Genomic DNA, 15,712 nt, shown 5'->3' on the forward strand with positions numbered 1-15,712 from the left:
TTTTCATGTTGACTTTAACAACATATAATATATATAACAAAATAATATTCCAAATATTTAGAAAGGTATGACTTTTTTTCAATAACAAGAATTATGGAGGTGAATATGTGGAGTTGAAAGAGCCCCATTAAACTGGGAGGGAAGTGGGCTAAGGTGTGTGTGTGTGGGGGGGGGGCGTCAGTGTTCTTGTCTAGACAAAAAAGGATTAAATATTTTTATTTTCTTGGATTGATATCAGAATTATTCGGCCTAGAAAGGCTCCTTCTCATGTCAATATCATAGAAAAAAAACATTTCGAGGCAAAAGGGGACCTCATAATGATGCCAATGTGACTGCTGGATTTGAAAACCAAAAACAACAAAATAATCGCATTGTCTCGTACCTTTTGTTATTTGGCCATTCCCAGCTAGTCATTTCTCTCCCTCCTCATCATTTAGACTCCTTAAGGGGGAATGGGGGAACTCATTAAATTCCATGATTGAATCTTTACATCAACAGTCGCAAAAAAACAAATACTGTAATAAGCAGAGTTAATGTCAAATGTCAAACAAAAGGAAGAGCGTGCCCTAAAGTTGCACAAATTTCCGTTGAACTGAAAATTTTCAGAACATATGCTGGAAACTACCATGGGCATATTCCGCAATACTTGAGCAAAGCTTAACGAGTCCATGAGTGGAACTCCATGTGTGTTTTGCTCTCCCTTTACGTTTGTAGTCTTTGAAGTTTTATGTGGTGCCTCCACAGTAGGCTGCGCCTGGCAAAGAGGAAAGAGGCACACGTGTATTCTGGATTCTCAGAAGAATGAAACGCAAAGTCAGCTTTTGTCTGTGTTCGTGTGACAAAGACTCTGCGTACTCAGTGAACGTTTTTGGGATCAAATGTAATTCACAAATTGTTTTTTTTTCTGGATTAGTGCTTACTCACTTTTACGTACTATGGGGAAACAGAAAGATGCACATTTTTCAAGGAAGGACGGGAAAATTAAAAGGCAAACGAGCCTCTCATCTCACCTCATGATTTTAATGAAGTTATTTTACAGATGATTCACAAAAGTGCATTGCCAGCGGAAAGCAATCTCAATGTGTAAAACCTCACCAAAGTCTAAACACCGTTTTAACAAAATAATAAATACATCTCTGAATGAGTTTTGTCTCACTGCATGTGTAATTATGACGTGTTTAAAACATAAAACAAAATGTTGACGTCCTTGGATGCGGCAAGAAAAAAATGAACAGTCATATTTTAATCATGCACATTAAGTGAAAATCATAAGACGATGTGACCAACTGCATTATTCATTCATCGCTTGTCGCAGTGAACTACTTTATGAAAAAAACAGGAAGTAAAAACAGATACATATTAACATGGACTGTAGATTTTAAAATTGATTCATAGTTTAATTGGCTCAATTATGCAACAGTGTGCTGTCAGTTACTTATTCATAAAAATGTGTCAGACATTCGGAAAAGCTCTTTGTTGCTTGTTGCATTGCCAGACCACAATGTTTTCATAGTCCTCATTTAAAGAGACCAAAAAAAAAACATGTCCCTGGTCCATATGGTTCTGTGATGCATGGCGTCACTCTTTGTCCGGACCTTTTTGAAGAATGATGCTGGACGTCTGGTTAGTGGGGGAAAAAAGAGATGATAATGCTTATGTTAGGGAAATATTCATCGTTGCATTTTGCTACCCGAAAATGCAAATGTCAGGAAGCAAGTCGTCAGGTCAGCTTGCGGAGTCATTAAAGTCATGATGCTGCTGTCCTGGTTTATATTCCTCTGGATGTTCTCTAGTCTAGTGACTTTCTGCACAGCAGCTTTTGCACGAAAAGAAATGATCTGCCGTGTGAAAATTGATCCGACGCTGCCCTTTGGAGATCAAATCCAGTTTGTCACACTGACGAAGGAAGATGAAACGAAAAGCAGTGTAACAAACAGCAAGGTCAGAGTGAATGACGTCACGAAAGATTTCCTCAACAGCTTCAATGCAGTAATACCGACAATTTTAAGAGAAAGTAGAATAAATCACTGAAAGTCTCCCGGTTCACTCACCTCACTTCCGCGCAGCCAGGCGTGTGTTCAGTACCCACTCAGTGAGAAGGTGTATCGACTGTAAATATGGAAGGGTCTCCGTCTCTTTTTGTACCTCTCGTCCAAGTCAACTGGGAAAGGCTCCAGCTCCCCACAGCATCCCTGGACAGAATTAGCAGCATAGAAATTGGATGGATGGATGGATAAATGGATGGGCAGATTACAGTAGACTCCTAAAGTCTGCCTAAAATACAAATTGAAAGTAATCATGCCCACACAGCGTGTATTTAAAGTGACGGCAACATTTAAATCCTACTCACTGAACCTCGATTGAGTAATAACATGAAGAAAATCAACTCACATTTCTTTTGAGTGTTCCTTGGGAGGGTGATGTCTTTCGTAGCAAGATAGGTGATAGTTTGGGATTTGGTGGAGGGCATAATGCCCCCAAATTTCTTTTTTTTCCCCCCATTGTGGTCCATGCTCTCTTCTTTGGGTAGTCCAAAAGACTGAAAGTTCTACAGAACACTGACTTGACTTGACATGGAGACTAAAAGGGTCATGGACAAGGGCCACTTGACCTTTGAAGAATCGCAAACTACAAAGCCACTGTCAGAGGATTATTGTGCACTTGTGCATTACATGAACAAAAGGAGGGGTGGACTATTAATAGGTTCCAGAGTAGGTCCAGTGCCTGCAGAGCTGCCAGTTTGCTCAGAGTGCTGCAACAAATATTGTGTAATATAAACAAACACTTTTGATCAACTCAGCGGGAAAAAAAACAGAAATATCTTTTCATCATTGAGCAAGTAATGATACTGCTTAAAATCTCTTCCTCAATTCACTTCAATCCACTGAATTCCTGTTCTCTGACACGTCATATCATATTTCATCACCTTCTTCATGTGTTTTCTTCTTCTACTTTGTAACCCGCCTTCTTCAACTTTGAAGTGATTATTCTGCCAGTCATGCACATGCGTTGAACTCATTATCCCTCTCTTTTTTCTAAATTGCCCTCTCGCAATCATCACCGTTGCCTCATTTCAACCCATTTCCTTTTACTGCCAGCTCGTTTTTGTCTTTGAAGCAAGCATGGTTCTATTCTGTCTGCAAAGTCATCTAAGACCAAAATCAACGTGACAAGTTCAAATGCACTCTAATGAGCTCCACGGGGAGGCTCCCCTCCAGCGCACACGCAGTGCCCTCACTTGAGATGGAAAATAAAACACTATCGGAAGCTGAGACCCGAGAACAAGAGGCATGTTACAGTTTATTACGCTACAGAGAGCTGACAGGATGATGGCAGAGTTTACGCAGAGTTTAAACTCAACTAAAATAACTACAACTCTTTCATGTAGCCATAGCAGGCTAAGCGCACTACACAGGAAATTGCTTATCAATTTAATCTTGGCTGTTGTTGTGGCATTAGTAAGGGTTTATACCGCATTGACCACTGGCATATTTCTGCTTTTTACTTCACTTTCAACAACATTTGAGATTTGTCATGGGACTCCCCGACAGGTAGCAGTCATACCTACTGTGGCCACTAGAGGGCCTCGTAAACTGAGCCAAAAAGACTCCCTTCACTGAGGCAGCCGATTCTTTTTAGGGGAGAGAGACTGGGCGAGATATTAAATTAGTATTTGTCTCACTTGGTGTTTCGTTTGTTGCTGCTATTTCACACAATCGCCGCATTCTTGGACCTATTTTAGCCACCGCCCTACAACTGACATCAAATGTTTCTTTCTGCCTTGGTCTTTGTGTCGACAACGTTCTTAAAATCTTTCATTTGTGATCATCTGATTGGGTTAAAATTACTTTTTGGAGATTGAAATAAAAATTTTATTTGTTTTGATGATGCCCTCTTGCTCTGGTATAAGCATGACTAACTGAACATCAGCTTGACTTGCAAACAGAAGTGAATAGAATTAGCAAACTAATTAACCAAAGGAACATTTCACTTTTTTGGGGGGAGGGGGGATATTGTATTGATGTTAGATTCGAGATGATCAAAGGGTTTGCTTTAAATGTTACTCAACAGAGAACTTGGGTGACATTTGCTGTGGCCTAAACTGAGCTTTGTTTCATATCCAGTTTATATCAACACAACAAAAAATATTTTTTGCCCCTCTGAATTAGTGTATTCGTTTGTCACTGTGAAAAAAAAATAAGAAGAAGGCTATTGTCTTCTCATTCTAGAAAACATATAAATTATATTCATGATATACAAGATTTCCAGTCCTTGATAATCCTTGTTCTGCAATCCCATTTTGTCAGAAAGCACAGGCGCAAACAACAGCCACCACCACTATGTTGCCGATGGTTGCCAGGACAGCGATCCACAGCCAAATTGTGTCGCTGGATACTTTGCCATCATCTTCCGTCTCTGACGGTCGGGAGTAGCCAGCGTTGAGGTTGGAAGTAGACGTCTGCAAGGACGTGTTGCCATTGTAGGGAGAATCCATGCAGGCACCGCTCACAGTCGGAAAATGCTGTCGGGATAATGAGGGGGGGTGAGATGTCATAAATTCTGTCACTCGTCACGTTCACCTTTTTCTGTTTTTAGGTCAGTGGTTAACTTATTTTGACATGTGTGACAATTATGCATGTTATAGTCTTCATCTTGAGTTACAAGTGTTTTTTTTTTCCTTTAAACTTTTATGGCAATCGAAACCTCAGGAAATGGTGTTCATTTTATGGGGTCAACAATTTGATCCTGAGACAGATTCTTCTATTTTGTAACACCGTTTCAAAATCAAAAGACAACAGTTAAACCATTGATTGTCCTCATACATGCTTTATGGGGACATGAGTTGAGCACTGTTGGTTCTGATTGAGCACCTTCGAAGTTTCTCACGGCTTCTGCCCTCATAAACACAAAACAGTAATCAGAACAACATGATTGAACAATGCTCCATTCAGGGGATTCTAACTTCACAGCTGCGCCAGGCTCTGGATAGTTTTGGTTTACAGTAAACAGCAATCCACATCTCACTGGGTTTAATTCTCAGAGGAGTAACAAAGTCTGCCACGTGTTGGAAACTTTTGCTTTCCTCACACACACACACACACACACACACACACACACAAGTAAAGAAAGCCACCGAGAGAACTTGTGAGGCCAGTTTTTGCTTCGCTGGATCTGCGTGTCTGTCCATTGGGATGGTAATCCACAGTATCCAGTCAACCAGTAAAGAAACTTGGGCCATATTTGATATTTCATAACCCAAATCATGCACACACACAAAAATTCCAACACAAGACCCCTCCGATATATTTACTTGCAGCTACCAGCTCTTTACTCAGGAATGAGACTTATAAAGAGGTGTTGAGTAACACTTATTTGTTTTTTTTTAACACAGCTTCAGAAAAAAGACAAGATGGCAAACGCAATCTGCAAAACACAACAACATGGCACATTCAGTCACACAGGCTGACCAGAGACCATTAATAACTCTAGCTGACTTGTTCAACCGAGTTTGACCCTTTAACTTGGGGGCTTTTCAGCAAGTTAAATGCCAATTTCAACATTAATTCCATGACTATTAAGAAAGTCAAATCTGGATTTACTTAGTTTGGGCGCAAGGACAATTTGTGTCTGGAAAATTTTAAAAGTTCGTCTGCATTTGGACTGGGGTGGGGGATACTTCTGGGGGGCCACATAATGATAAAACATTTCCTACAGCACAGTATACATTAGGACAGTGCACGAATTGGTGGTCTTGAATTGATTAGGGAGTTGGCCTTTAAAAACAAACGCCAAACAAGTATTTTCAGAACTGAGTCATATCGTATATACACACACACACACACACACACACACACACACACGTCTCACGTCTATGACTTATGTACCGGTATGTGGGAGAAAGAAGCGCATAAGCAGTGCAAAGACCAGGAGTAGCTTTATGGATGGGGAGAGGGAAAACTTGCAGGCGTATAGTTGGACGAGTTTCGGACCAAATGTCAAACGACATATCCTTACGACGCCAGAATGTGCAGCATGGCACAGGACAAATTCCCAACCAAATAGGTGCAGCAAGACTTGTGTGCATGCATGAAAATTAGGGTACGCCACACTTTCCTCATGTGCCGTCCACAAAAGTAGAGCTATGGCTCTTCTTTGCTTCAGAGTTAGTATCAGCTAGACTCACATCTCCTGCCATCCATGCAAATGCAATTAGACATTCATAGCACTTGGACCAAAGCCTTAATTTCCTTACATCTGCCACTTTTTTATTAAATGTCATGAATGGGAAGAAAGATTCTGCTCAAGGGATCTTTATGCACCAGTGTCTCTCATCCTTCTTTGCACTTTCCATTGTCTGTTTTCCGCACATGAGTCGCGCATGTCACAGTGAAGCATATCTAATGAGTAGAGGGAACACGCACGCGCACACACACACACACACACACACACACACACACACACACACACACACTGAGCTAAATGGAGGGGTGACAAGCTGTTCGTTCACAGTAAAGTTACAGTTACATAAGACCGATGGAACATCTTACAACACCTGTAAACCGGCACACATACAGGTGCATCACAATGAATTTGAATATTATCGAAGAGTCAGTTCAGGAATTAAATTTATGAATAAATCTCATATCATATAAATTCATTAAACACATGGAAAATGTTTTTTTTTCAGCCCCAACCTTGTAATGGATATTAAAAAAAAAAAAAAAAAAAACGTTTCTGTTTGATTTAAGATTCTAATTCCTTGAAATGGTTCATGTTGGATCCGGTTAGCGTGTCCGCCTCACAGTGCAGAGGTGCAGGGTTCAAATCCGGCTCAGCCTTCCTGTGTGGAGTTTGCATGTTCACCCCCGTGCCTGCATGGGTTTTCTCTGGGTACTTCGGTTTCCTCCCACATTCCCAAAACATGCGTGGCAGGGTAATGGAACACTCGAAACTGTCCCGCGGTGTGAGTGTCAACGCGGGACAGTTTCGAGTGTTTTTAGATTATTGTAATATTTTTAGTTGAGACTGAAACAAATTTGTACTATTGAGAAATAATTTTTTTTTTCTTTGAACATGCATTCATTAGCCGGTCTTTTGTACTTTGACATGAATCATGGTCATCACTTAGTCTTTTTTTTTTTTTTTTTTCGAGCAGCCAGACCAAGTCACAGAGCAGTGACACCAGCTGCAGGAGTCGCTCAGCATGCACATTCGAAAACACCGCCAGTCAGTTTAGGACAATCAAAGGGAGGCTGTTCAGTGAGACGTGAGCAGTAATCATCGAAAAATAACAACTAAAATTGTACAAAGGAAATTATGCAAGTAAGGAAAATGTGCTGATGCTGAAACAAAGAACCGCAGCGTGGCTTTATCACAAATGCACCAACATTATACATTTTGATCTGTACCCAGACTTAGAACTGCAACCAATGAACTTACACAAACATTGCAGCTGCAATCATTTCAAATGAGTCACTTCAATCCTTAATAAAAGCTCTCACAAAAATCAGGACGGTAAAACTTCTGTTTACCATGAGAATACAATCACATTTTTCAAAAATGCTACAAAAACATTATTATAAGGAGGAAGGGAAGATCGAGGATGAGAAGTAAAAGCAAAGTACCTACAGGAGTCTGAATGCGAAGTAAGAAATAAGGTCCCCGCTGTCCTCTTGCTCAACACTGACTGAGACAGAGAACACACACGAGAGCAAAACATCACTTTAGTGAGACCTTGCTCAATGTTATGGAGAGAGAGAGAGAGAGAGAGAGACTAGATGATCACGCTGTCTCTGAGGACAAAGTGTGTGGACCAACCTCCTGCAGTGTGTGTGCGTGTGTGTGCAATGTGCATGCGTGTGTTGATGGGTACAGGTTGTGCTTTGTGATACACACAAGGACATAAAAGTGAACAGACGCAGCATGGAGAGGGTTTTTTTTGTGTCTGTCTCAGGTGTGAGTCCACCTGAACAGACGATACAGCCATCGGGTAGAAGCCAAAATTAGATGTCAGAGAGGAGTGCACCTGATGGGGGAAAAAAAAAAGAATAAAAGAAGGACGAAAAGGAATACTGTACAAGAGTGAGGTGGAGGTGAAGAGGCAAAGTAAGGAGGATGAACTCATGATGGAACAGGTGGTGATGAGATGTGAGGATCAAGGGATGAGAGAATATCATGAACGAATGGTGGGATGCGGTAATGGATTAGAGATGAGGAAGGAAAAGGGATGGACAGTGGTCATCGAGATGGCATGTCAATGGTGAGATTATGAGTTTCTGTATAAATGAGAGTGAATTAGGATGATGAGCAGACCACGGGATGCGGTGGGAATATAAGGGGATGAGTATGGAGGTCAGTCGGAGACTGGATGAGGTAAAAATTGCTTATGAGAAAAAAAAACAATGGAGGTGTAGATGTAGCGATGAAGAAGGAGGATGGATGGCTGATGAGATGAGGTAACGATCGGCATGAGAATCAATGGAGGACGAAATGGATTTAAAGACGAGATTGGGAAATGAAAGGATGATGGAATATCGCAGGAGGGTTCAGAGGCTGATGCGATCAATGATATCGATATCGAGTTCAAGCATTGAGACGAAGAAGGAAAGCATCACGATGAGTATGATGAGCAGCTGACAGAACGAGGGAGGATAATTAAGAGATGATGGGAGAGGAGTCGAACGATAAACAGATGGAGGTATGACAACCGAGGACGAAGGAATAATGAGATGTAAACACAGATGAGTTGGACAGAGGTTGGGAGATGATCACACGCTGGGAGTGAGGTAAGGATAGGATGATGGAGAGATGATGAAAGGGTGACAGAAATGAATTAGAGGGACGAACGGCTGATCGGATGAGGTAGAGAGAATTAGAAGGCTAAACGTGATGAGAGGAGGATTGGAAAATGAAGGGATTATGGCATGAGGCAGTGGTAAATAGCAAGTTGAGCACAGAGGGTTGAGGAACAAGAGAGAGATGTAGTAGAGGATGGTTGGTGGCACATTTTGCTGCTGAATGGAGCATTATTGTTCGGCGGCGGCGGATGAATAAGACAGAAAGAAATCTTTTGTAAAATTGGCTGATTGTAAGACAAGATGACCAAAACGTGATTAGCGACTTAAAGCTTTGAAAGTCAATGGGGAGAATATAGTATGACCGCAACACTATAAAAAAATATAACTTGTATTTATTTGGGCTAAAAGGTTAGAGTAATTGAAGTTCGAACCACAATATTTATGGCAACGGTGTAAATTGGTGCAACACAGCCAGCAGGGTGTTTTTCCGAATATTTTTAAGTTGGGGTTCAATAAAAGAGGCAACCCTTCTGAAAACTCTGAAATTTAAAATTTGAATTGCCCATCTTATTATTATTTTTTTTTTTTAAGTTTGTCACCTTGAAATTTTGAGTTCACGCAATATGTTTTTGTGTTGTCAGGCCGGCATGACAGTGCAGTTGGATTAGTTTTTCATCCATTTCGGAGTAAGCCTGATTTTGATTTGGGGATATCCAATTTCATGTCACTTGAACCATGTCGTTTGAATCTTTCCAAAATAATTTGCTGGATAAAACAGATGTAAATATTCCAAAAGTGCTCCTAAATTCAAAAGGTCACCACAGTATTAGCATCTTTTTGTCGCTCACTCTGTCGTTGTGTTATGTAATCCACCAACAATTGGATTGGTTTTTTTTATTTGGTTATTTATTTATTTATTTTGCTGCATGCATCCTGCAATCTCTCAAGCCATCGCTCACATCACAATTGGATGCATTCAGGACATCCCGGAAACGCATGCAGCGGTGCGTGACTTGTTGGGATTAAAGAGAAACATCACTTCAATCCTCAAAATCTCACAAGGAAATCCTTGCAACATGACACTTCAAGAGCACGGTACAATTATGATACGTCATGAACAACAATTCCTGGATTGCCCGAGTGTGGGGACGTGTCCTGTGCGTAGAGCCTGGAGGGAAGAAGTATATTGCATCATTTGTGTGCAGCTGCTTCTGTACATGAGTTGTCCATACACAGGTGAATGTATAGGGGAAAAAAAAAAAAAACATTGTGCGTGAAAGCCTACATATCTATGTACTGTACTCTCGTGTGCGTGCGTGTGCATGTGTGTGCGTGTGTACATACATTTGCGTGTGCCTTTGTGTGTGTGTGAGTGTGTGCAGTGGCTTACAAAGTTACATCATGTTCTCTTAAGTTAAGAGGGGATTCAGAAACCGCTTGTGGTGATTCCCCAAGCGCACACAAGACGAATGGATCTGCACACATATGCAGCAGCAACGCACATCAATATCGATGTTTGAAAATAAATCACTGACTTTAGTTCATTCATCATTATTTAATTGGTTAAAGAGTTTTGTTTCATTCGTATATTTGACTAAAACAACAATATATATATATATAAATATATATATAAGGATTCTCCATCTGTAACTGCTGAAATGAAAAGAGGGAAAGGGAACCCAAGTGAAAAAAGAAGGGGTGAGTAAACAGCCCGGCTGCAGCCAGCTGTTCCTTTTCCCTCTAAAACATCTGTTGGGGTGGTAAAAATTCAGAATTCCAGGAGATGATGAGAAACAAAGGACTTAGGATATGGTCGTATAAAAATTGACGTTCAATTCGCTGGACACTTCATTAAGTACACCTGAGTATGTATTTTCCAAAAATATCCTGTCAAGAGCTTGATCAACATTCTGCCTTGGGAGTCAGTTGCAGAAGTATTCATGAAACTATATATAAAAAATATATTTTTTTTTTAATCATGAGTCTTCCTTGCTAGCAGCGGCTTTCTAAGAGATGTGACATCACTTTTTCTTGTCTCCTGGGTGAAGCTCAATTGAACTGGCGCACGATGACTGTTTTCCAAATGAAGTTTAGAAAAAAAAAATAGCATCATAATGCCTTAGTTATCGAGCCATGTAATGAAAAGAAAATACAACATCTTGAGCATGTCTGCTGGGAAAATAAGGCTGACTGAACTTATGACGGAAGGGGAGGGAGCAAGAATAACAGAGAGCAGGAGAAAAGGATTGAGAAAACCCTGCAGAGAAAAGGTATGGCGAGGAAAACTGCGAGGGGTATAAAAGTGACAGAGTGAGACAAAGAGAGGTGGGGTTGTGTTCCATGGGTGGCTGAATCTTTGCTTATCTTTGCCCGAGGCCTTCAAGCTGACAGACGAGCAACGAGCAACATTCACTGACATCACGGAGTAACACTGTCCGGCTCTCATTAGACCACTTCATATGTTCTATACACACTCATACTGTAACTGTGGATGCACATATTGGATGCATCCAGGTGCACAATACGCAGGCATTCCATTAGAACACGTTTTACTGGGTCAACCTACACAAGTAGGTCCCAAGGTGGTTAAGTTTATTTCTGCTTGAGGTCTTTCATCATATGGCGTCCTCTTCCCTTCTGTTCCCATCTGTCTCCTCTCCCGACATAAATACTGTACTCACTTAACATCGGTATCCATTGTGTTCCAAGCCATATAACATTCAGGATGTGAAAAAATACACTCACTTACTCAAATATTGGGTAGACGTAATTTAATGATCTCACGAAATCCATTAATTACCGACACAAAACAAAAAAGACAAGTGGTGTTGTTTTGATAGCTTCATGTTGTTGTTGTTGGTGAGCAGAATTACACAAAATACTGAACCAGAGGTGGGCACGTCAGTAAATTTTGTCGGTCCATCAGTCGCCACCTGTCCGTCATCATTATTCCAAGCCACACCAAAACTCTCATCTCAGTCCATTACTCCATCATGGTTATTTTTAACCGCGTTTCCGTCATTGATAAATTACAGTTCGATGCCACTATTTTAGGGCTGTCAGTTAATCTTCTTCTTCTTCGGTGGTCTCGGGTCATATTCACCAATAGCAGTGGGCATGAATAACAATGAATTATTTTGGTGTCAAATAATACCAAAAAAAAAAAAAAAATCTCCTCCTTGAAATTTCATCAAGGTTTTGAAATGTGATTTTCAAATACAATTAAATTAGTCAGTCATATTTGTATATTATTTTTCAAAAGTGGAATAAGGTTACAAGTATCAAAGTCCTTTTCTGTGTGTGTTTGAGGGGGAGTCTTATGGCGCCGCGGTTTGAAAACCCCTGCATTAGTGTGCGAACTGTTTCAAAAGAGATTTGCGTGCAGATGGGACACACATTACATACACGCACCTCTTAAAATACGTGTGTATGTTTCATGCGCCGTTAAGCTCAATTTCATTAACTGTGTGCTCCACTGAACAGACATATAGCACCTCTATTCCTGCCGCATGTTGACCTGAAGTATACACTTTGACTTTAAAAAAATGCCCTCATCTGTTTCTCCCATTCCAAAATATTAGATTTGGACTTGATCATTTCGAATGGTTTCAGCCATGCAGTTTTCAAGCCATTATGGAATCAAAGCTCTATAGAGTCAAAACATGAAATGATGAAATGTAATTTCTCTAATTGTATCATACCGTGACATTACAAACCCCCCCAAAAAACTTGTACCAATGAATCCCCAAGTAACACTTGGCTGAAAATTGACATAACTTACATAAGAGGGACGCCATTGTTTCCGTCCACATGCGTGTGATGACTTTGTTTATCGTTCTAATCTGTCATGCTCACCCCCCTCCTGAATGAATAAAGCATTACGGGGCCTTACATTATGCGTGCCATGACTCATGAGTCATTCGCCTGTGTGCCTAATGTGTTCAGCAGTAACATGTCCTCAGGTTATCACTAGAGGTTGGCTCAACGCTCTACGTCCGTATGATGACATGCACTGTGAGTTTCAAAATTAAGTCTGAAGTATGCATGGATGTGGGAACCTTGATGAGGACATCTACAATTGAAATCGTCTCCAAATGATATGTATGGAGGATTTCTCAAATGACAAGGTCAGAATTTACATTAGGCTCATTTTTTTGTGGTTCTCTGTTTATGATCACCTGCCATTAGTATTTTGGCTTCAGCACGTGGGCACTTTGAGAGAAAGACTACTAAAACACTCCAGAATACATGAACAGGTTATTGAGAGTAATGACAGATGGTCTTTAAAAAAAAAAAAAAGTAGCAACGCAGATATTGGGGTTACATAACGTGAATCCCATTCAGTCAATGGGCCTTATTTTGGTCGAATGTCAAATGTGCATTTGCAAATTTGGTTAAAAGTCAACTGGATTTTAGACTTGCTAAAAGTAGGTCAAACTCGTAGCATAGGTGGTGTAATATATAGAGTCGGTCTTTTCACTTTATTTATTGCTGAGAACCTTTATTTATTAAAAAATACAAAATCATTGGATTAAAAACACTACTTTTATTAGGTACATGTACAGCCTGAGATACAATACAATAACACAATAGGTGTAAAGAAGTTACATTTCCAGCTTGTTGACATTGCCAAACTAACATTATCTTTGCGATGTCCATTTTTTTTAAATATGCATGCATTAGTTTGTGAGTCAGATTACAATATTGTGCATGTGGACCAAAGAAGGGGCCAATAAGTTTAAATCAAAAATGGATACAGTATATATTCATTAAATGACCGAAGAATACAGACTGGGGCTTGCTCATCTTGTGTTTGGACTAAGGCGATCCATGTACTGTAGTTGAACCTGATTTCCAAAGACAGATCTCCCCGAGTTTCTCCACACAGCAGGCTGTTAACAGCACACCTTTTGTCGACAACGTGGCCAATAGAACAATTACTACTGCATGAAAAACGACATCCTTTGTATCCCTTTTGAGTGAAATCAAGAAAAAAGTAGCTCGCGTGCATGTACATGTGACACAGAAGCAACGTGTGCCCTTTTTGGGCACAGACAGTCCATTTGGGAGAGACTCATTTTCCCTGAGGTGCACGAAGTCCAGCTGTCAGCATGGAGAAAGACAAAGTCACCATGGAGACATTTAGTGAGAGTGGCGAATGATATCAGACTTAAACTGTGTGCTAAAGTAAATTACATAGCACATTTTCAATCCTATATCACCTGGGGATTACAATTCATTACGGTACTTGGCCGATCTTTAGAACGAGTTGAAAAGCAATAATTTGTGCAGATAAAATATATACACAGTTTAGATTAAAAAAAAACACACACAAGGAAGAGTCTGAGTTGGTTTTCCAAAATGCGAGCATGCACTTTTGTAGATCGATACCTATCAGTCGATCCTGGACATGACAAACAACAGTACATAGAATTAGACGTCATGAGGACACTAAAGGATGACGTACGACTGCGCTGCAGCAGACGTCTGGTCGCTCGAAACAAAAATGACGCAAACGAAGCGTGCTTGTTCAGAGACCGGTCGAGGTGAAGCTTTGTTTTAAAAACTTCAATCGAATCTTGGTAATATTTCTAATGGCAGAGACTGGCGAGGCCGACCCGGAAGAGGTTGTCAAGAAACTTGCGTACAGCTTCCCTATCGTCAGGCACACGGACATGCCAGAGGAAATGAAGGAGGAGGCTATTGCGCTGTGCATTTCAGCCTTCGAAAAGTGTTCCAACAACAACGAGAACACAGCGAAGATGGTCAAGGATTCCATGGACAAGATGTTTGGAACTGCGTGGCACGTAGTGATCGGCGAAAGTTTTGGCTTCGGCGTCACTCATGAGGCGAAGAATCTGCTCTACATGTTCTACGGAGGGAGCTTGGCCATCTGTATTTGGAAGTGCTGCTAGCACTGACAATTGGTCCTCTTCCTCATCATCTCTCGCAAGCTTCTATTTGAACAATGAACCATCATCTGATTATTTGAATCATAAACTATTTTGTTGAAATGTTTGGTCATCGAACGGCCAACGTAGACAACTTCCTTGTTTACAACGTTTTTCATCTTCAGTTAATTTCGGAGCGGGAGCATTTGGTTTAGTTCCTCATTATCGCCATCTACTGTCTGGAGGTTGTAGGGAACACTTAAAACACAAAGACTTCTAGGAAACCTGACAATACTGTACAGTACACAGCATAACACGATATTCTTTCATCTTGTTTTTAAAAGTGTATGGACTCATTACATTTTGTTTTGACAACAAATTGTTTAATCATTGAATATACGCTTTGTTAAATGAGAAGTCATGTAAAACATGAGCACCGCTGTCTTTTAATAACACGACTATGTCCATTATTGAATATATTAATAAATTGCTCATACTTGCGCCTCACGTACAGAATCAACGTGTGTTTTTTTTTCACTGACTGCAACAAGTTGGCTACTTATATGATGAACAATTTTAACTATTAAATGACTCCGAAAGTCACAGCCTTAAAATAGCTTCTGCCGCCCCCTTCAGGGCACTGACCGCTATTGAAGTTCTGAACTGACATTTTCGTTCACTTGTTCAAAAAACATCGAGTGAAGCGAACAAATGAGAGTACGCATTGTTTGAGTTGAGTATCTCCTTGTATAGTTTTGTCTGCTGCCATACGTAGTGTTGTGGTTCGGGGCAGGGTTCGATTCTGGCTCCGGCCTTACTGTGTGGAGTTTGCATGTTCTCCCGAGCCAGCGTGGGTTTTCTCCGGGTACTTGTTCAAAAAACAAAAATAGGCCGAGAAACCCTCAAGACGACAAGTAGCAAACCTATCCACTGGAGAGCAGCATCGTAACCACTCACGAGCCAGCCTGCGAGAAAGTGAGTAGACGAAGAAGTTGCCAGTGAACCCAAGCCGCTAGCTTGACG

General features: G+C 40.7%; 2 long non-coding RNA genes and 1 pseudogene across 2 annotated transcripts; 1 reads left to right on the top strand and 2 right to left on the bottom strand.

The window, feature by feature from the left end:
• Positions 1–1,001: 1,001 nt before the first annotated feature.
• Positions 1,002–3,919, bottom strand: LOC109525375 (uncharacterized). The gene is made up of 2 exons (XR_002170136.1): positions 2,392–3,919; positions 1,002–2,192 (listed from the first exon to the last, which is right to left on the bottom strand). It is a non-coding gene; the product is annotated as an uncharacterized LOC109525375 (long non-coding RNA).
• Positions 3,920–13,093: 9,174 nt separating this feature from the next.
• LOC109525503 (uncharacterized) lies at positions 13,094–14,376 on the bottom strand. The gene is made up of 2 exons (XR_002170161.1): positions 14,190–14,376; positions 13,094–13,901 (listed from the first exon to the last, which is right to left on the bottom strand). It is a non-coding gene; the product is annotated as an uncharacterized LOC109525503 (long non-coding RNA).
• A 16-nt stretch (positions 14,377–14,392) lies between these two features.
• On the top strand, positions 14,393–14,713 carry LOC109525387 (dynein light chain 4, axonemal pseudogene; annotated as a pseudogene).
• The last annotated feature ends 999 nt before the right edge of the window (positions 14,714–15,712 follow it).

Source organism: Hippocampus comes, unplaced genomic scaffold, assembly GCF_001891065.2.
Source record: "Hippocampus comes isolate QL1 unplaced genomic scaffold, H_comes_QL1_v1.1 scaffold29, whole genome shotgun sequence".
Lineage (NCBI taxonomy): Eukaryota > Metazoa > Chordata > Actinopteri > Syngnathiformes > Syngnathidae > Hippocampus > Hippocampus comes.